Genomic DNA, 18,361 nt, shown 5'->3' with positions numbered 1-18,361 from the left:
TTTCCATGTTCCAACAGATGGCGGTGTAGATATTTCCATGTTTATAAAGATAACGGTGTATGTATTTCCATGTTTATGCTGATAGCGGTGTAGATATTTCCATCTTTATACAGATAGCGTTGTTGGTACTTCCAAGTTCCTACATATTGCGGTGTAGGTATTTCCATGTTCATACAGAAGGTGGTGTAGATACCGGTGTAGATATTTCCATGTTCCTACAGACGGCGGTGTAGATATTTGCATGTTCATACAGATGGCGGTGTAGATATTTCCATGTTTATAGATATAGCGGTGTAGATATTTCCATGTTTAGCCAGATAGCGGTTTACTTATTTTCATGTTTATACAGATGGCGGTGTAGATATTTCCATGTTTATACAGATAGCGGTGTAGATATTTCCATGTTCCTACAGATGGCGGTGTAGACATTTCCATGTTTATAGAGTTGGCGGTGTAGATATTTCCATATTAATACAGATGGCGGTGTAGATATTTCCATGTTTACACAGATAGATGTGTAGATATTTCCATGTTTATACAAATAGCGGTATAGATATTTCCATGTCTATTCAGATAGCGGTGTAGATATTTGCATGTTTATACAGACAGCAGTGTAGATATTTCCATTTTTATACAGATAGCGGTGTAGATATTTCCATGTACACACACATAGCGGTGTAGATATTTCCAAGTTTATACAGATAGCGGTGTATATATTTCCATGTTCATACAGATGGCAGTGTAGATATTTCCATGTTTATATAGTTGGCAGTCTATATATTTCCATGTTCATACAGATGGCGGTGAAGATATTTCCATGTTTATTCACATAACGGTGTAGATATTTCCAAGTTTTAAGAGATAGCGGTGTAGATATTTCCGTGGTAAAACAGATAGCGGAATAGATATTTCCATGTTCATACAGATAGCGGTGTAGATATTTCCAAGTTCCTACAGACTGCGGTGTGGATATTTCCATGTTCCCACGGATGGTTGTGTAGATACTTCCATGTTTATACAGATAGCGGTGTAGATATTTCCATGTTTACACAGATAGCGGTGTAGGTATTTTCATGTTTACACAGATAGCGGTGTAGATATTTCCATGTTTATACAGATAGCGTTGTAGATAATTCCATGTGTATACAGATGGCTGTGTAGGTATTTCCATGTTTATAGAGATAGCGGCGTAGATATTTCCATGTTTACATAGATAGCGGTGTAGATATTTCCATGTTTATACAGAAAGCGGTGTAGATATTTCCATGTTTATAGAGATATCGGAGTACATATTTCCATGTTTATACAGATGGCCGTGTAGACATTTCCATGTTCCTGCAGATGGCGGTGTAGATATTTCCATGTTCCTGCAGATGGCGCTGTAGATATTTCCATGTTTATAGAGTTGGCGGTTTAGACATTTCCATGTTCATACAGATGGCGATGTAGATATTTCCATGTTTGTACAGATAGCGGTGTAGATATTTCCATCTTTATACATATAACGGTGTAGATATGTCCATGTTTTTACAGATGGCGGTGTAGATATTTCCATGCTCATACAGATGGCGGTATAGATATTTCCATGTTTAAACAGATAGTGGTGTAGATATTTCCGTGTTTACTCAGATAGCGGTGTAGATATTTCCATGTTTACACAGATAGCGGAGTAGATATTTCCATCCTTACACAGATAGCGGGGTAGATATTTCCATGTTTATACGGATAGCGGTGTAGATATTTCCATGTTTATAGAGATATCGGTGTAGATATTTCCATGCTTATACAGATAGCGGTGTAGATATTTCCATGTTTATACAGATGGCTGTGTAGATATTTCCATGTTTATTGAGATAGCGTTGTAGATATTTCCATGTTTACTCAGATAGCGGTGTAGATATTTCCATGTTTATACAGATAGCAGTGTATCTATTTCCATGTTTATACGGATAGCGGTGTAGATATTTCCACGTTTATAGTGATAGCAGTGTAGATATTTCCATGTATATACAGATAGCAGTGCAGATATTTCCATGTTACTACAGATGGCGGTGTAGATATTTCTGTGTTCATACAGATGACGGTGTTGTTATTTCCATGTTTATATATATAGCGGTGTAGATATTTCCATATTTAAATAGATACTGGTGTATGTGTTTCCATGTTTATGCAGATACCGGTGTAGATATTTCCATGTTCCTACAGATTGCAGTGTAGATATTTGCATGTTTTTACAGATAACGGTGTCAATATTTCCATGTTTATACAGATAGCGGTGTAGATATTTCCATGTTTATACAGATAGCGGTGTATCTATTTCCATGTTTATATGGGTAGCGGTGTAGATATTTCCACGTTTATTGAGATAGCGGTGTAGATATTACCATGTATATACAGATAGTGGTGTGGATATTTCCATGTTTATAGAGATAGCAGTGTAGATATTTCCATGTTCCAACAGATGGCGGTGTAGATATTTCCATGTTCATACAGAAGGTGGTGTAGATACCGGTGTAGATATTTCCATGTTCCTACAGATGGCGGTGTAGATATTTCCATGTTCATACAGATGGCGTTGTAGATATTTCCATGTTTATAGATATAGCGGTGTAGATATTTCCATGTTTATCCAGATAATGGTGTACCTGTTTCCATGTTTATAGAGATAGCGGTGTCAATATTTCCATGTTTCTACAGATGGCGGTGTAGATATTTCCATGTTTACACAGATAGCGGTGTAGATATTTCCATGTTTATAGAGATAGCGGTGTAGATATTTGCATGTTCCTACAGATGGCTGTGTAGATATTTCCACGTTTATACAGATAGCGGTGTAGATATTTCCATCTTTATTCACATAACGGTGTAGATATTTCCTTCTTTTTAGAGATAGCGTTGTAGGTATTTCCATGTTTACACAAATAGCTGTGTAGATATTTCCCTGTTTACACAGATAGAAGTGTAGATATTTCCATGTTTATACAAATATCGGTGTAGATATTTCCATGTCTATTCAGATAGCGGTGTGGATATTTGCATGTTTATACAGACAGCGGTGTAGATATTTACATTTTTATACAGATAGCGGTGTAGATATTTCCATGTTTATAGAGATAGTGGTGTAGATGTTCCCACGTTTACACAGGTAGCGGTGTAGATATTTCCATGTTTATAAAGATAACGGTGTATGTATTTCCATGTTTATGCTGATAGCGGTGTAGATATTTCCATCTTTATACAGATAGCGTTGTTGGTACTTCCAAGTTCCTACATATTGCGGTGTAGGTATTTCCATGTTCATACAGAAGGTGGTGTAGATACCGGTGTAGACATTTCCATGTTCCTACAGACGGCGGTGTAGATATTTGCATGTTCATACAGATGGCGGTGTAGATATTTCCATGTTTATAGATATAGCGGTGTAGATATTTCCATGTTTAGCCAGATAGCGGTGTACTTATTTTCATGTTTATACAGATGGCGGTGTAGATATTTCCATGTTTATACAGATAGCGGTGTAGATATTTCCATGTTCCTACAGATGGCGGTGTAGACATTTCCATGTTTATAGAGTTGGCGGTGTAGATATTTCCATATTAATACAGATGGCGGTGTAGATATTTCCATGTTTACACAGATAGAAGTGTAGATATTTCCATGTTTATACAAATAGCGGTATAGATATTTCCATGTCTATTCAGATAGCGGTGTAGATATTTGCATGTTTATACAGACAGCGGTGTAGATATTTCCATTTTTATACAGATAGCGGTGTAGATATTTCCATGTTTATACAGATAGTGGTGTAGATGTCCCCACGTTTACACAGGTAGCGGTGTAGATATTTCCATGTTTATAAAGATAACGGTGTATGTATTTCCAAGTTTATGCAGATAGCGGTGTAGATATTTCCATGTTTATACAGATAGCGGTGTAGATACTTAAATGTTTATACAGATAGTGGTGTAGATATTTCCATCTTTTAGAGTTGGCGGTGTAGATATTTCCATGTTCATGCAGACGACGGTGTACCTATTTCCATGTTTGTATAGTTGACAGTGTAGATATTTCCATGTTCATACAAATGGCGGTGAAGATATTCCCTTGTTTACACAGATAGCGGTGTAGATATTTCCATCTTTATACACATAACGGTGTGGATATTTCCATGTTTTTAGAGATAGCGGTGTAAATATTTCCTTGTTTACCCAGAGAGCAGTGTAGATATTTCCATGTTTATGCAGATAGCGGTGTAGACATTTCCATGTTTATACAGATAGCGTTGTCGATATTTCCATGTTTATACAGATAGCGGTGTAGATATTTCCATGTTTACACAGATAGCGCTGTAGCTATTTTCATGTTTATACAGATATCGGTGTAAGTATTTCCATGTTTATACAGATAGTGGTGTAGTTATTTCCACGTTTATTGAGATAGCGCTGTAGATATTTCCATGTTTATAGAGATAGCGCTGTAGATATTTCCATGTTTACACAGATAGCGGTGTAGATATTTCCGTGTTTACACAGATAGCGGTGTAGATATTTCCATGTTTATATAGTTGGCAGTGTAGATATTTCCATGTTCATACAAATGGCGGTGAAGGTATTTCCATCTTTATACACATAACGGTGTAGATATTTCCAAGCTTTAAGAGATAGTGGTGTAGATATTTCCATGTTTACACTGATAGCGGTGTAGATATTTCCATGTTTATCCAGATAGCGGTGTACATATTTCCGTGTTTATACAGATGGCGGTGTAGATATTTCTATGTTTATACAGAAAGCGGTGTAGAAATTTCCATCTTTATACACATAACGGTGTAGATATTTCCTTCTTTTTAGAGATAGCGGTGTAGATATTTCCATGTTTACATAGATAGCGGTGGAGATATTTCCAAGTTTACACAGATAGAAGTGTAGATATTTCCATGTTTATACAAATAGCGGTATAGATATTTCCATCTTTATACAGATAGCGGTGTAGTTATTTGCATGTTTATACAGATAGCGGTGTAGATATTTCCATGTTTATACAGATACCGGTGTAGTTATTTCCATGTTTTTACAGTGAGCGGTGTAGATATTCCCACATTTACACAGGTAGCAGTGCAGATATTTCTATGTTTATATAGATAGCACTGTATGTATTTCAATGTTTATGCAGACAGCGGTGTAGATATTTCCATCTTTAAACAGATAGCGCTGTAGATATTTCCATCTTTATACACTTACCGGTGTAGATATTTCCTTCTTTTTAGAGATAGTGTTGTGGATATTTCCATGTTTACACAGATAGCGGTGCATATATTTCCATGTTTACACAGATAGCGGTGTAGATATTTCCATGTTTTTGCAGATAGCCGGGCAGATATTTCCACTTTTAGACAGATAGCGGTTTAGATATTTCCATGTTTAAACAGATAGCGGTGTAGATATCTCCATGTTCCTACAGAGGGCGGTGTAGATATTTCCATGTTTATACAGTTGTCGGTTTAGACATTTCCATGTTCATACAGATGGCGGTGTATATATTTCCATGTTTATAGAGATGGCGGTGTAGATATTTCCATGTTTATAAAGACCGCGGTGTAGATATTTCCATCTTTATAGAGATGGCGGTGTAGATATTACCATGTTCATACAGATGGCGGTGTAGATATTTCCATGTTTCTTCAGATAGCGATGTAGATATTTCCATTTTCGTACAGATAGCGGTGTAGATATTTCCATCTTTATACACACGGCGGTGCTGATATTTCCAGGTTCATACAGATGGCGGTGTATGTATTTTCATGTTTATAGAGATGGTGGTGTAGATATTTCCATGTTCATACAGATAGCAGTGTAGATATTTCCATGTTCATACAGATGGCGGTGTACATATTTCCATGTTCATACACATGGTGGTGTAGATATTTCCATGTTCATACAGATGGCGTTGTAGATATTTCCATGTTCATACAGATGAAGGTGTAGACATTTCCATGTTTATACAGATGGCGGTGTAGATATTTCCATCTCTATACATATGGTGGTGTAGATATTTCCATGTTTATTCATATGGCTGTGTAGATATTTCCATCTCTATACAGATGGCGGTGTAGATATTTCCATGTTTATTCATATGGCTGTGTAGATATTTCCATCTCTATACTGATACTGGTGTACTTATTTCCATGTGTATGAAGATGGCGGTATTCATATTTCTGTGTTTATACAGATGGCGGTGTAGATATTTCCATGCTCATACAGATAGCGGTGTAGATATTTCCATCTTTATACACATGTCGTTGTAGATATTTCCATGTTCTTACATATGGCGGTGTATGTATTTCCATGTTTATAGAGATGTCGGTGTAGATACTTCCATGATTATAGAGATAGTGGTGTAGATATTTCCATGTTTATAGAGATAGCGATGTAGATATTTTCCTGTTTCAGAGATAGCGGTGTAGATATTTCCATGTTCATACAGATAGCGGTGTAGATATTTCCATGTCCATACACATGGTGGTGTAGATATTTCCATGTTTATTCATATGGCTGTGTAGATATTTCCATCTCTATACAGATGGCGGTGTAGATATTTCCATGTTCATACAGATGGCGGTTTAGATATTTCCATGTTTATAGAGACGGCGGTGTAGATATTTACATCTTTATAGAGATGGCAGTGTAGATATTTGCAAGTTCATACAGATGGCGGTGTAGATACTTCCATGTTTATAGAGATAGCGGTGTAGACATTTCCATGTTTACACAGATAGTGGTGTAGAAATTTCCATGTTTATATATTTGGCAGTGTAGATATTTCCATGTTCATACAAATGGCGGTGAAGGTATTTCCATGTTTATACACTTAACGGTGTAGATATTTCCAAGTTTTAAGAGGTAGTGGTGTAGATATTTCCATGTTTACAGAGATAGCGGTGTAGATATTTCCATGTTTATCCAGATATCTGTGTACATATTTCCGTGTTTATACAGATGGCGGTGAATATATTTCTATGTTTATACAGAAAGCGGTGTAGATATTTCCATCTTTATACACATAACGGTGTAGATATTTCCTTCTTTTAAGAGATAGCGGTGTAGATATTTCCATGTTTACACAGATAGCGGTGGAGATATTTCCAAGTTTACACAGATAGAAGTGTAGATATTTCCATGTTTATAAAAATAGCGGTATAGATATTTCCATCTTTATACAGATAGCGGTGTAGATATTTGCATGTTTATACAGATAGCGGTGTAGATATTTCCATGTTTATACAGATACCGGTGTAGTTATTTCCATGTTTTTACAGTGAGCGGTGTAGATATTCCCACGTTTACACAGGTAGCAGTGCAGATATTTCTATGTTTATATAGATAGCGCTGTATGTATTTCCATGTTTATGGAGATAGCGGTGTAGATATTTCCATCTTTAAACAGATAGCGCTGTAGATATTTCCATCTTTATACACTTACCGGTGTAGATATTTCCTTCTTTTTAGAGATAGTGTTGTGGATATTTTCATGTTTACACAGATAGCGGTGTAGATATTTCCATGTTTACACAGATAGAAGTGTAGATATTTCCATGTTTATACAGATAACGGTGTAGATATTTCCAAGTCTATTCAGTTAGCGGTGGAGGTATTTGCATGTTTATACAGACAGCTTTGTAGATGTTTCCAATTTATACAGATAGCGGTGTAGATATTTCCACGTTTACACAGGTAGCGGTGTAGTTATTTCCACGTTTACACAGGTAGCGGTGTAGATATTTCCATATTTAAATAGATACTGGTGTATGTGTTTCCAAGTTTATGCAGATACCAGTGTAGATATTTCCATGTTCCTACAGATGGCGGTGTAGATATTTGCATGTTCATACAGATGGCGGTGTAGATATTTCCATGTTTATAGATATAGCGGTGCAGATATTTCCATGTTTAGCCAGATAGCGGTGTACTTATTTCCATGTTTATACAGATGGCGGTGTAGATATTTCCATGTTTATAGAGATAGCGGTGTAGATATTTCCATGTTCCTACTGATGGCGGTGTAGATATTTCCATGTTTATAGAGTTCGCGGTGTAGATATTTCCATATTCATACAGATGTCGGTGTAGATATTTCCATGTTTATACACATAGCAGTGTAGATATTTCCAACCTTATACACATAACGGTGTAGATATTTCCATGTTTACAGAGATAGCGGTGTAGATATTTCCATATTAACACACATAGCGTTTTAGATATTTCCATGTTTACACAGATAGCGGTGTAGATATTTCCATGTTTATACAGATAGCGGTGTAGATATTTCCATGTATATAGAGATAGCGTTGTGGATATTTAGATGCTTACACAGATAGCGGTGCAGATATTTCCATGTTTACACAGATAGCGGTGTAGATATTTCCAAGTTTTTGCAGATAGCCGGGTAGATATTTCCACTTTTAGACAGATAGCAGTGTAGATATTTCCATGTTTAAACAGATAGCGGTGTAGATATCTCCATGTTCCTACAGAGGGCGGTGTAGATATTTCCATGTTTATACAGTTGGCGGTTTAGACATTTCCATGTTCATACAGATGGCGGTGTAGTTATTTCCATGTTTATACAGATAGCGGTTTAGATATTTCCATCTTTATACACATAACCGTGAAGTTATTTGCATCTTTTTAGAGATAGCGGTGTAGATATTTCGATTTTTACCAGATAGTGGTGTAGATATTTCCAAGTTTACACAGATAGCAGTGTAGATATTTCCATCTTTACACGGATAGCGGTGTAGATATTTCCATGTTTTTACAGATTGCAGTGAAGGTATTTGCATGTTTATACAGATAACGGTGTCAATATTTCCATGTTTATACAGATAGCGGTGTAGATATTTCCATGTTTATACAGATAGCGGTGTATCTATTTCCATGTTTACATAGATAGCGGTGTAGATATTTCCACGTTTATAGAGATAGCGGTGTAGATATTACCATGTATATACAGATAGCGGTGTGGATATTTCCATGTTTATAGAGATAGCAGTGTAGATATTTCCATGTTCCAACAGATGGCGGTGTAGATATTTCCATGTTCATACAGAAGGTGGTGTTGATACCGGTGTAGATATTTCCATGTTCCTACAGATGTCGGTGTAGATATTTCCATGTTCATACAGATGGCGTTGTAGATATTTCCATGTTTATAGATATAGCGGTGTAGATATTTCCATGTTTAGCCAGATAGCGGTGTACTTATTTTCATGTTTATACAGATGGCGGTGTAGATATTTCCATGTTTATATGGATAGCGGTGTAGATATTTCCATGTTCCTACAGATGGCGGTGTAGATATTTCCATGTTTATAGAGTTGGAGGTGTAGATATTTCCATGTTTAGCCAGATAGCGGTGTACTTATTTTCATGTTTATACAGATGGCGGTGTAGATATTTCCATGTTTATATGGATAGCGGTGTAAATATTTCCATGTTCCTACAGATGGCGGTGTAGATATTTCCATGTTTATAGAGTTGGCGGTGTAGATATTTCCATATTAATACAGATGGCGGTGTAGATATTTCCATGTTTACACAGATAGAAGTGTATATATTTCCATGTTTATACAAATAGCGGTGTAGATATTTCCATGTCTATTCAGAGAGCGTTGTAGATATTTGCATGTTTATACAGACAGCGGTGTAGATATTTCCATTTTTATACAGATAGCGGTGTAGATATTTCCATGTTTATACAGATAGTTGTGTAGATTTTCCCACGTTTACACAGGTAGCGGTGTAGATATTTCCATGTTTATAAAGATAACGGTGTATGTATTTCCATGTTTATGCAGATAGCGGTGTAGATATTTCCATGTTTATACAGATAGTGGTGTAGATACTTCCATGTTTATACAGATATTGGTGTAGGTATTTCCATCTTTATAGAGTTGGCGGTGTAGATATTTCCATGTTCATGCAGACGGCGGTGTACATATTTCCATGTTTCTATAGTTGGCAGTGTAGATATTTCCATGTTCATACAAATGGCGGTGAAGATATTCCCATGTTTACACAGATAGCGGTGTAGATATTTCCATCTTTATACACATAACGGTGTGGATATTTCCATGTTTTTAGAGATAGCGGTGTAAATATTTCCTTGTTTACCCAGAGAGCGGTGTAGATATTTCCATGTTTATGCAGATAGCGGTGTAGACATTTCCATGTTTATACAGATAGCGGTGTCGATATTTCCATGTTTATACAGATAGCGGTGTAGATATTTCCATGTTTACACAGATAGCGCTGTAGCTATTTTCATGTTTATACAGATATCGGTGTAAGTATTTCCATGTTTATACAGATAGTGGTGTAGTTATTTCCACGTTTATTGAGATAGCGCTGTAGATATCTCCATGTTTATAGAGATAGCGGTGTAGATATTTCCATGTTTACACAGATAGCGGTGTAGATATTTCCGTGTTTACACATTTAGTGGTGTAGATATTTCCATGTTTATATAGTTGGCAGTGTAGATATTTCCATGTTCATACAAATGGCGGTGAAGGTATTTCCATCTTTATACACATAACGGTGTAGATATTTCCAAGCTTTAAGAGATAGTGGTGTAGATATTTCAAGGTTTACACTGATAGCGGTGTAGATATTTCCATGTTTATCCAGATAGCGGTGTACATATTTCCGTGTTTATACAGATGGCGGTGTAGATATTTCTATGTTTACACAGATAGCGGTGTAGATATTTCCATGTTTACACAGATAGAAGTGTAGATATTTCCATGTTTACACAGATAGCGGTGTAGATATTTCCATGTTTACACAGATAGAAGTGTAGATATTTCCATGTTTACACAGATAGCGGTGTAGATATTTCCATGTGTATAGAGATGGCAGTATAGATATTTCTGTGTTTATACAGATGGCAGTGTAGATATTTCCATGTTGATACAGATGGCGGTGTATGTATTTCCATGTTTGTAGAGATGGCGGTGGAGATATATCCATGTTTATAGAGATAGTGATGTAGTTATTTCCATGTTTATACAGATAGCGGTGTAGATATTTCCATGTTCATACAGATGGTGGTGTAGATACTTCCATATTCATACAGTTGGGTTGAAGATATTTCCTTCTTCATACAGATAGCGGCGTAGATCTTTCGATGTTCATACACATGGTGGTGTAGATATTTCCATGTTCATACAGACAGTGGTGTAGTTATTTCCATGTTCAAACAGATGGCGGTGTAGATATTTCCATGTTCATTCAGATGGTGGTGTAGATATTACCATGTTTATACAGATGGCGGTGTAGTTATTTCCATGTTTATTCATATGTCTGTGTAGATATTTCCATCTCTATACAGATGGCGGTGTAGATATTTCCATGTTTATTCATATGGCTGTCTAGTTATTTCCAAGTTTATTCATATGGCTGTGTAGATATTTCCATCACTATACAGATAGCGGTGTAGATATTTCCAGGTGTATGGAGATGGCGTTATAGATATTTCTGTGTTTATACAGATGGCGGTGTAGCTATTTCTATGCTCATACAGATAGCCATGTAGATATTTCCATCTTTATACACATGGTGGTGTAGATATTTCCATGTTCGTACAGATGGCGGTGTATGTATTTCCATGTTTATAGAGATGGCGTTGTAGATATTTCCATGATTATAGAGATAGCGGTGTAGATATTTCCATGTTTATAGAGATAGCGGTGTAGTTATATCCCTGTTTCAGAGATAGCAGTGTAGATATTTCAATGTTTATGCAGACAGCGGTGTAGATATATCCATGTTTATGGAGATAGCGGTGTAGTTATTTCCATGTTTACATTAACGCTTTAGATATTTCCATGTTTATACGGATAGCAGTGTAAATATATCCATGTATATACAGATAGCGGTGTAGATATTTCCATGTTTATTCATATGGCTGTGTAGATATTTCCATCTCTATACAGATGGCGGTGTAGAAATTTCCATATTTATACAGATTGCGGTATAGATATTTCCATGTTCATAAAGATAGCGGTGTAGATATTTCCATCTTTATAAGGTTGGCGGTGTAGATATTTCCAAGTTAATTCAGTTGTCGGTGTAGATATTTCCAAATTCATATAGATGGCGGTGTAGATAATTCCATGTTTATACTGATGGCGGTGTAGATATTTCAATGTTTATACAGATGGCGGTGTAGATATTTCCATGTTCATACAGAAGGTGGTGTAGATACCGGTGTAGATATTTCCATGTTCCTACAGATGTCGGTGTAGATATTTCCATTTTCATACAGATGGCGTTGTAGATATTTCCATGTTTATAGATATAGCGGTGTAGATATTTCCATGTTTAGCCAGATAGCGGTGTACTTATTTTCATGTTTATACAGATGGCGGTGTAGATATTTCCATGTTTATATGGATAGCGGTGTAGATATTTCCATGTTCCTACAGATGGCGGTGTAGATATTTCCATGTTTATAGAGTTGGCGGTGTAGATATTTCCATGTTTAGCCAGATAGCGGTGTACTTATTTTCATGTTTATACAGATGGCGGTGTAGATATTTCCATGTTTATATGGATAGCGGTGTAGATATTTCCATGTTCCTACAGATGGCGGTGTAGATATTTCCATGTTTATAGAGTTGGCGGTGTAGATATTTCCATATTAATACAGATGGCGGTGTAGATATTTCCATGTTTACACAGATAAAAGTGTATATATTTCCATGTTTATACAAATAGCGGTGTAGATATTTCCATGTCTATTCAGATAGCGTTGTAGATATTTGCATGTTTATACAGACAGCGGTGTAGATATTTCCATTTTTATACAGATAGCGGTGTAGATATTTCCATGTTTATACAGGTAGTTGTGTAGATTTTCCCACGTTTACACAGGTAGCGGTGTAGATATTTCCATGTTTATAAAGATAACGGTGTATGTATTTCCATTTTTATGCAGATAGCGGTGTAGATATTTCCATGTTTATACAGATAGCGGTGTAGATACTTCCATGTTTATACAGATATTGGTGTAGGTATTTCCATCTTTATAGAGTTGGCGGTGTAGATATTTCCATGTTCATGCAGACGGCGGTGTACATATTTCCATGTTTCTATAGTTGGCAGTGTAGATATTTCCATGTTCATACAAATGGCGGTGAAGATATTCCCATGTTTACACAGATAGCGGTGTAGATATTTCCATCTTTATACACATAACGGTGTGGATATTTCCATGTTTTTAGAGATAGCGGTGTAAATATTTCCTTGTTTACCCAGAGAGCGGTGTAGATATTTCCATGTTTATGCAGATAGCGGTGTAGACATTTCCATGTTTATACAGATAGCGGTGTCGATATTTCCATGTTTATACAGATAGCGGTGTAGATATTTCCATGTTTACACAGATAGCGCTGTAGCTATTTTCATGTTTATACAGATATCGGTGTAAGTATTTCCATGTTTATACAGATAGTGGTGTAGTTATTTCCACGTTTATTGAGATAGCGCTGTAGATATCTCCATGTTTATAGAGATAGCGGTGTAGATATTTCCATGTTTACACAGATAGCGGTGTAGATATTTCCGTGTTTACACATTTAGTGGTGTAGATATTTCCATGTTTATATAGTTGGCAGTGTAGATATTTCCATGTTCATACAAATGGCGGTGAAGGTATTTCCATCTTTATACACATAACGGTGTAGATATTTCCAAGCTTTAAGAGATAGTGGTGTAGATATTTCAAGGTTTACACTGATAGCGGTGTAGATATTTCCATGTTTATCCAGATAGCGGTGTACATATTTCCGTGTTTATACAGATGGCGGTGTAGATATTTCTATGTTTACACAGATAGCGGTGTAGATATTTCCATGTTTACACAGATAGAAGTGTAGATATTTCCATGTTTACACAGATAGCGGTGTAGATATTTCCGTGTTTACACAGATAGAAGTGTAGATATTTCCATGTTTACACAGATAGCGGTGTAGATATTTCCATGTGTATAGAGATGGCAGTATAGATATTTCTGTGTTTATACAGATGGCGGTGTAGATATTTCCATGTTCATACAGATGGCGGTGTATGTATTTCCATGTTTGTAGAGATGGCGGTGGAGATATATCCATGTTTATAGAGATAGTGATGTAATTATTTCCATGTTTATACAGATAGCGGTGTAGATATTTCCATGTTCATACAGATGGTGGTGTAGATACTTCCATATTCATACAGTTGGGTTGAAGATATTTCCTTCTTCATACAGATAGCGGCGTAGATCTTTCGATGTTCATACACATGGTGGTGTAGATATTTCCATGTTCATACAGACAGTGGTGTAGTTATTTCCATGTTCAAACAGATGGCGGTGTAGATATTTCCATGTTCATTCAGATGGTGGTGTAGATATTACCATGTTTATACAGATGGCGGTGTAGATATTTCCATGTTTATTCATATGGCTGTGTAGATATTTCCATCTCTATACAGATGGCGGTGTAGATATTTCCATGTTTATTCATATGGCTGTCTAGTTATTTCCAAGTTTATTCATATGGCTGTGTAGATATTTCCATCACTATACAGATAGCGGTGTAGATATTTCCAGGTGTATGGAGATGGCGTTATAGATATTTCTGTGTTTATACAGATGGCGGTGTAGCTATTTCTATGCTCATACAGATAGCCGTGTAGATATTTCCATCTTTATACACATGGTGGTGTAGATATTTCCATGTTCGTACAGATGGCGGTGTATGTATTTCCATGTTTATAGAGATGGCGTTGTAGATATTTCCATGATTATAGAGATAGCGGTGTAGATATTTCCATGTTTATAGAGATAGCGGTGTAGTTATATCCCTGTTTCAGAGATAGCAGTGTAGATATTTCAATGTTTATACAGACAGCGGTGTAGATATATCCATGTTTATGGAGATAGCGGTGTAGTTATTTCCATGTTTACAGTAACGCTGTAGATATTTCCATGTTTATACCGATAGCAGTGTAAATATTTCCATGTATATACAGATAGCGGTGTAGATATTTCCATGTTTATTCATATGGCTGTGTAGATATTTCCATCTCTATACAGATGGCGGTGTAGAAATTTCCATATTTATACAGATTGCGGTATAGATATTTCCATGTTCATAAAGATAGCGGTGTAGATATTTCCATCTTTATAAGGTTGGCGGTGTAGATATTTCCAAGTTAATACAGTTGTCGGTGTAGATATTTCCAAATTCATACAGATGGCGGTGTAGATAATTCCATGTTTATACTGATGGCGGTGTAGATATTTCCATGTTTATACAGATGGCGGTGTAGATATTTCCATGTTTATAGAGATAGCGGTGTAGTTATTTCCATGTTCCTATGGATGGCGGCATAGATATTTTCATGTTTATAGAGTTGGCGGTGTAGATATTTCCATATTCATACAGATGGCGGTGTAGATATTCCCATGTTTATACAGATAGCAGTGTAGATATTTGCAACTTTATACACATAACGGTGTAGATATTTCCATGTTTTAAGAAATAGCGGTGAAGATATTTCCATGTTTACACAGATAGCGGTGTAGATATTTCCATGTTTACACAGATAGCGGTGTAGATATTTCCATGTTTAGACAGATGGCTGTTTAGATATTTCCATGTTTATAGAGATACCGGTGTAGATATTTCCATGTTTACACAGATAGCGGTGTAGATATTTCCATGTTTACACAGATAGCAGTGTAGATATTTCCATGTTTGTACAGATAGCAGTGTAGATATTTCCATGTTCATAGAGATATTTGTGTACATATTTCCATCTTTATAGAGATAGCGGTGTAGATAATTCCATGTTCCTACAGTTGTTGGTGTAGATATTTCCAAGTTTTTGCAGATAGCTAGGTAGATATTTCCAGTTTTAGGCAGATAGCGGTGTAGATATTTCCATGTTTAAACAGATAGCGGTGTAGATAACTCCATGTTCCTACAGAGGGCGGTGCAGATATTTCCATGTTTATACAGTTGGCGGTTTAGACATTTCCATGTTCATACAGGTGGCGGTGTAGTTATTTCCATGTTTATACAGATAGCGGTTTAGATATTTCCATCTTTAACAACATAACCGTGAAGTTATTTGCATCTTTTTAGAGGTAGCGGTGTAGATATTTCGATTTTTACACAGATAGCAGTGTAGATATTTCCATGTTTACACAGATAGCAGTGTAGATATTTCCATCTTTACACGGAGAGCGGTGTAGATATTTCCATGTTTTTACAGATTGCAGTGTAGATATTTGCATGTTTATACAGATAACGGTGTCGATATTTCCATGTTTATACAGATAGCGGTGTAGATATTTCCATGTTTATACAGATAGCGGTGTAGATATTTCCATGTTTATACAGATAGCGGTGTAGATATTTCCATGTTTATACAGATGGCTGCGAAAATATTTCCATGTTTATAGAGATAGCGGTGTAGATTTTTCCATATTTACACAGATAGCGGTGTAGATATTTGCATGTTTATACAGATAGCGGTGTATCTATTTCCATGTTTACACAGATAGCAGTGTAGATATTTCCATGTTTACACAGATAGCAGTGTAGATATTTCCATCTTTACACGGAGAGCGGTGTAGATATTTCCATATTTTTACAGATTGCAGTGTAGATATTTGCATGTTTATACAGATAACGGTGTCGATATTTCCATGTTTATACAGATAGCGGTGTAGGTATTTCCATGTTTATAGAGATATCGGTGTAGATATTTCCATGTTTATACAGATGGCTGCGAAAATATCTCCATGTTTATAGAGACAGCGGTGTAGATTTTTCCATGTTTACACAGATAGCGGTGTAGATATTTGCATGTTTATACAGATAGCGGTGTATCTATTTCCATGTTTACACAGATAGCAGTGTAGATATTTCCATGTTTACACAGATAGCGGTCTAGATATTTCCATGTTCATACAGATGGCGGTGTAGATATTTCCATGTTCATAGAGAAGGTGGTGTCGATATTTCCATGTTCATACAGAAGGTGGTGTAGATACCGGTGAAGATATTTCCATGTTACTGCAGATGGCGGTGTAGATAATTCCGTGTTCATACAGATGACGGTGTAGATATTTCCATGTTCATACAGACGGCGGTGTAGATATTTCCATGTTTATGTATATAGCGGTGTAGATATTTCCATCTTTACACAGATAGCGGTGTAGATATTCCCATGTTTACACAGATAGCGGTGTAGATATTTCCATGTTTATACAGATAGCGGTGTAGTTATTTCCATGTTTACACAGATAGCGGTGTAGATATTTCCATGTTCATTCAGATGGCGTTGTAGATATTTCCATGTTTATATAGTTGGCAGTGTAGATATTTCCATGTTCATACAGATGGCGGTGAAGTTATTTCCGTGTTTATACACATAACAGTGTATATATTTCCAAGTTTTAAGAGATAGCGGTGTAGATATTTCCGTGTTTACACAGATAGCGGAATAGATATTTAAATGCTTATACAGATAGCGGTGTTGATATTTCCATGTGTATACAGATAGCCGTGTAGATACTTACATGTTCTTACAGATGGCTTTGTAGATATTTCCATGTTTATACAGACAGTGGTGTAGATCTTTCCATGTTTATGGAGATAGCGGTGTAGATATTTCCATATTTATAGAGATAGAGGTGTAGATATTTCCATGTTTACACAGAGAGCGGTGTAGATATTTCCAAGTTTATGCAGATAGCGGTGTAGATATTTCCAATTTTATGCAGATAGCGGAGTAGATATTTTCATGTTTATACAGAAAGCGGTGTAGATATTTCCATGTTCCTACAGATGGCGGTGTAGATATTTCCATGTTTATAGAGTTGGCGGTACAGACATTTCCATGTTCATACATATGGCGATGTAGATATCTCCATGTTTATACAGATAGCGGTGTAGATATTTCCTTGTTTATAGATATGGCGGTGTAGATATTTCCATGTTTATCCAGATGGTGGTGCAGATATTTCCATGTTTATATAGTTGGCAGTGTTGGTATTTCCGTGTTCAAACAGATGGCGGTGAAGTTATTTCCATGTTTATTCAATTAACGGTGTAGATATTATCAAGTTTTAAGAGACAGCAGTGTAGATCTTTCCATGTTTACACAGATAGCGGTGTAGATATTTCCATGTTTGCACAGATAGCAGTGTAGATATTTCCATGTTTAAACAGATGGCGGTGTCGATATTTCCATGTTCCTAAAGACGGCAGTGTAGATATTTATATTTTTATAGAGCTGGCGGTTTAGAC

The sequence above is a fragment of the Gorilla gorilla genome, chromosome 5 (genome assembly GCF_029281585.2).
Source record: "Gorilla gorilla gorilla isolate KB3781 chromosome 5, NHGRI_mGorGor1-v2.1_pri, whole genome shotgun sequence".
Classification (NCBI taxonomy): Eukaryota; Metazoa; Chordata; class Mammalia; order Primates; family Hominidae; genus Gorilla; species Gorilla gorilla.
Note: the sequence above shows the minus strand (reverse complement) of the source record.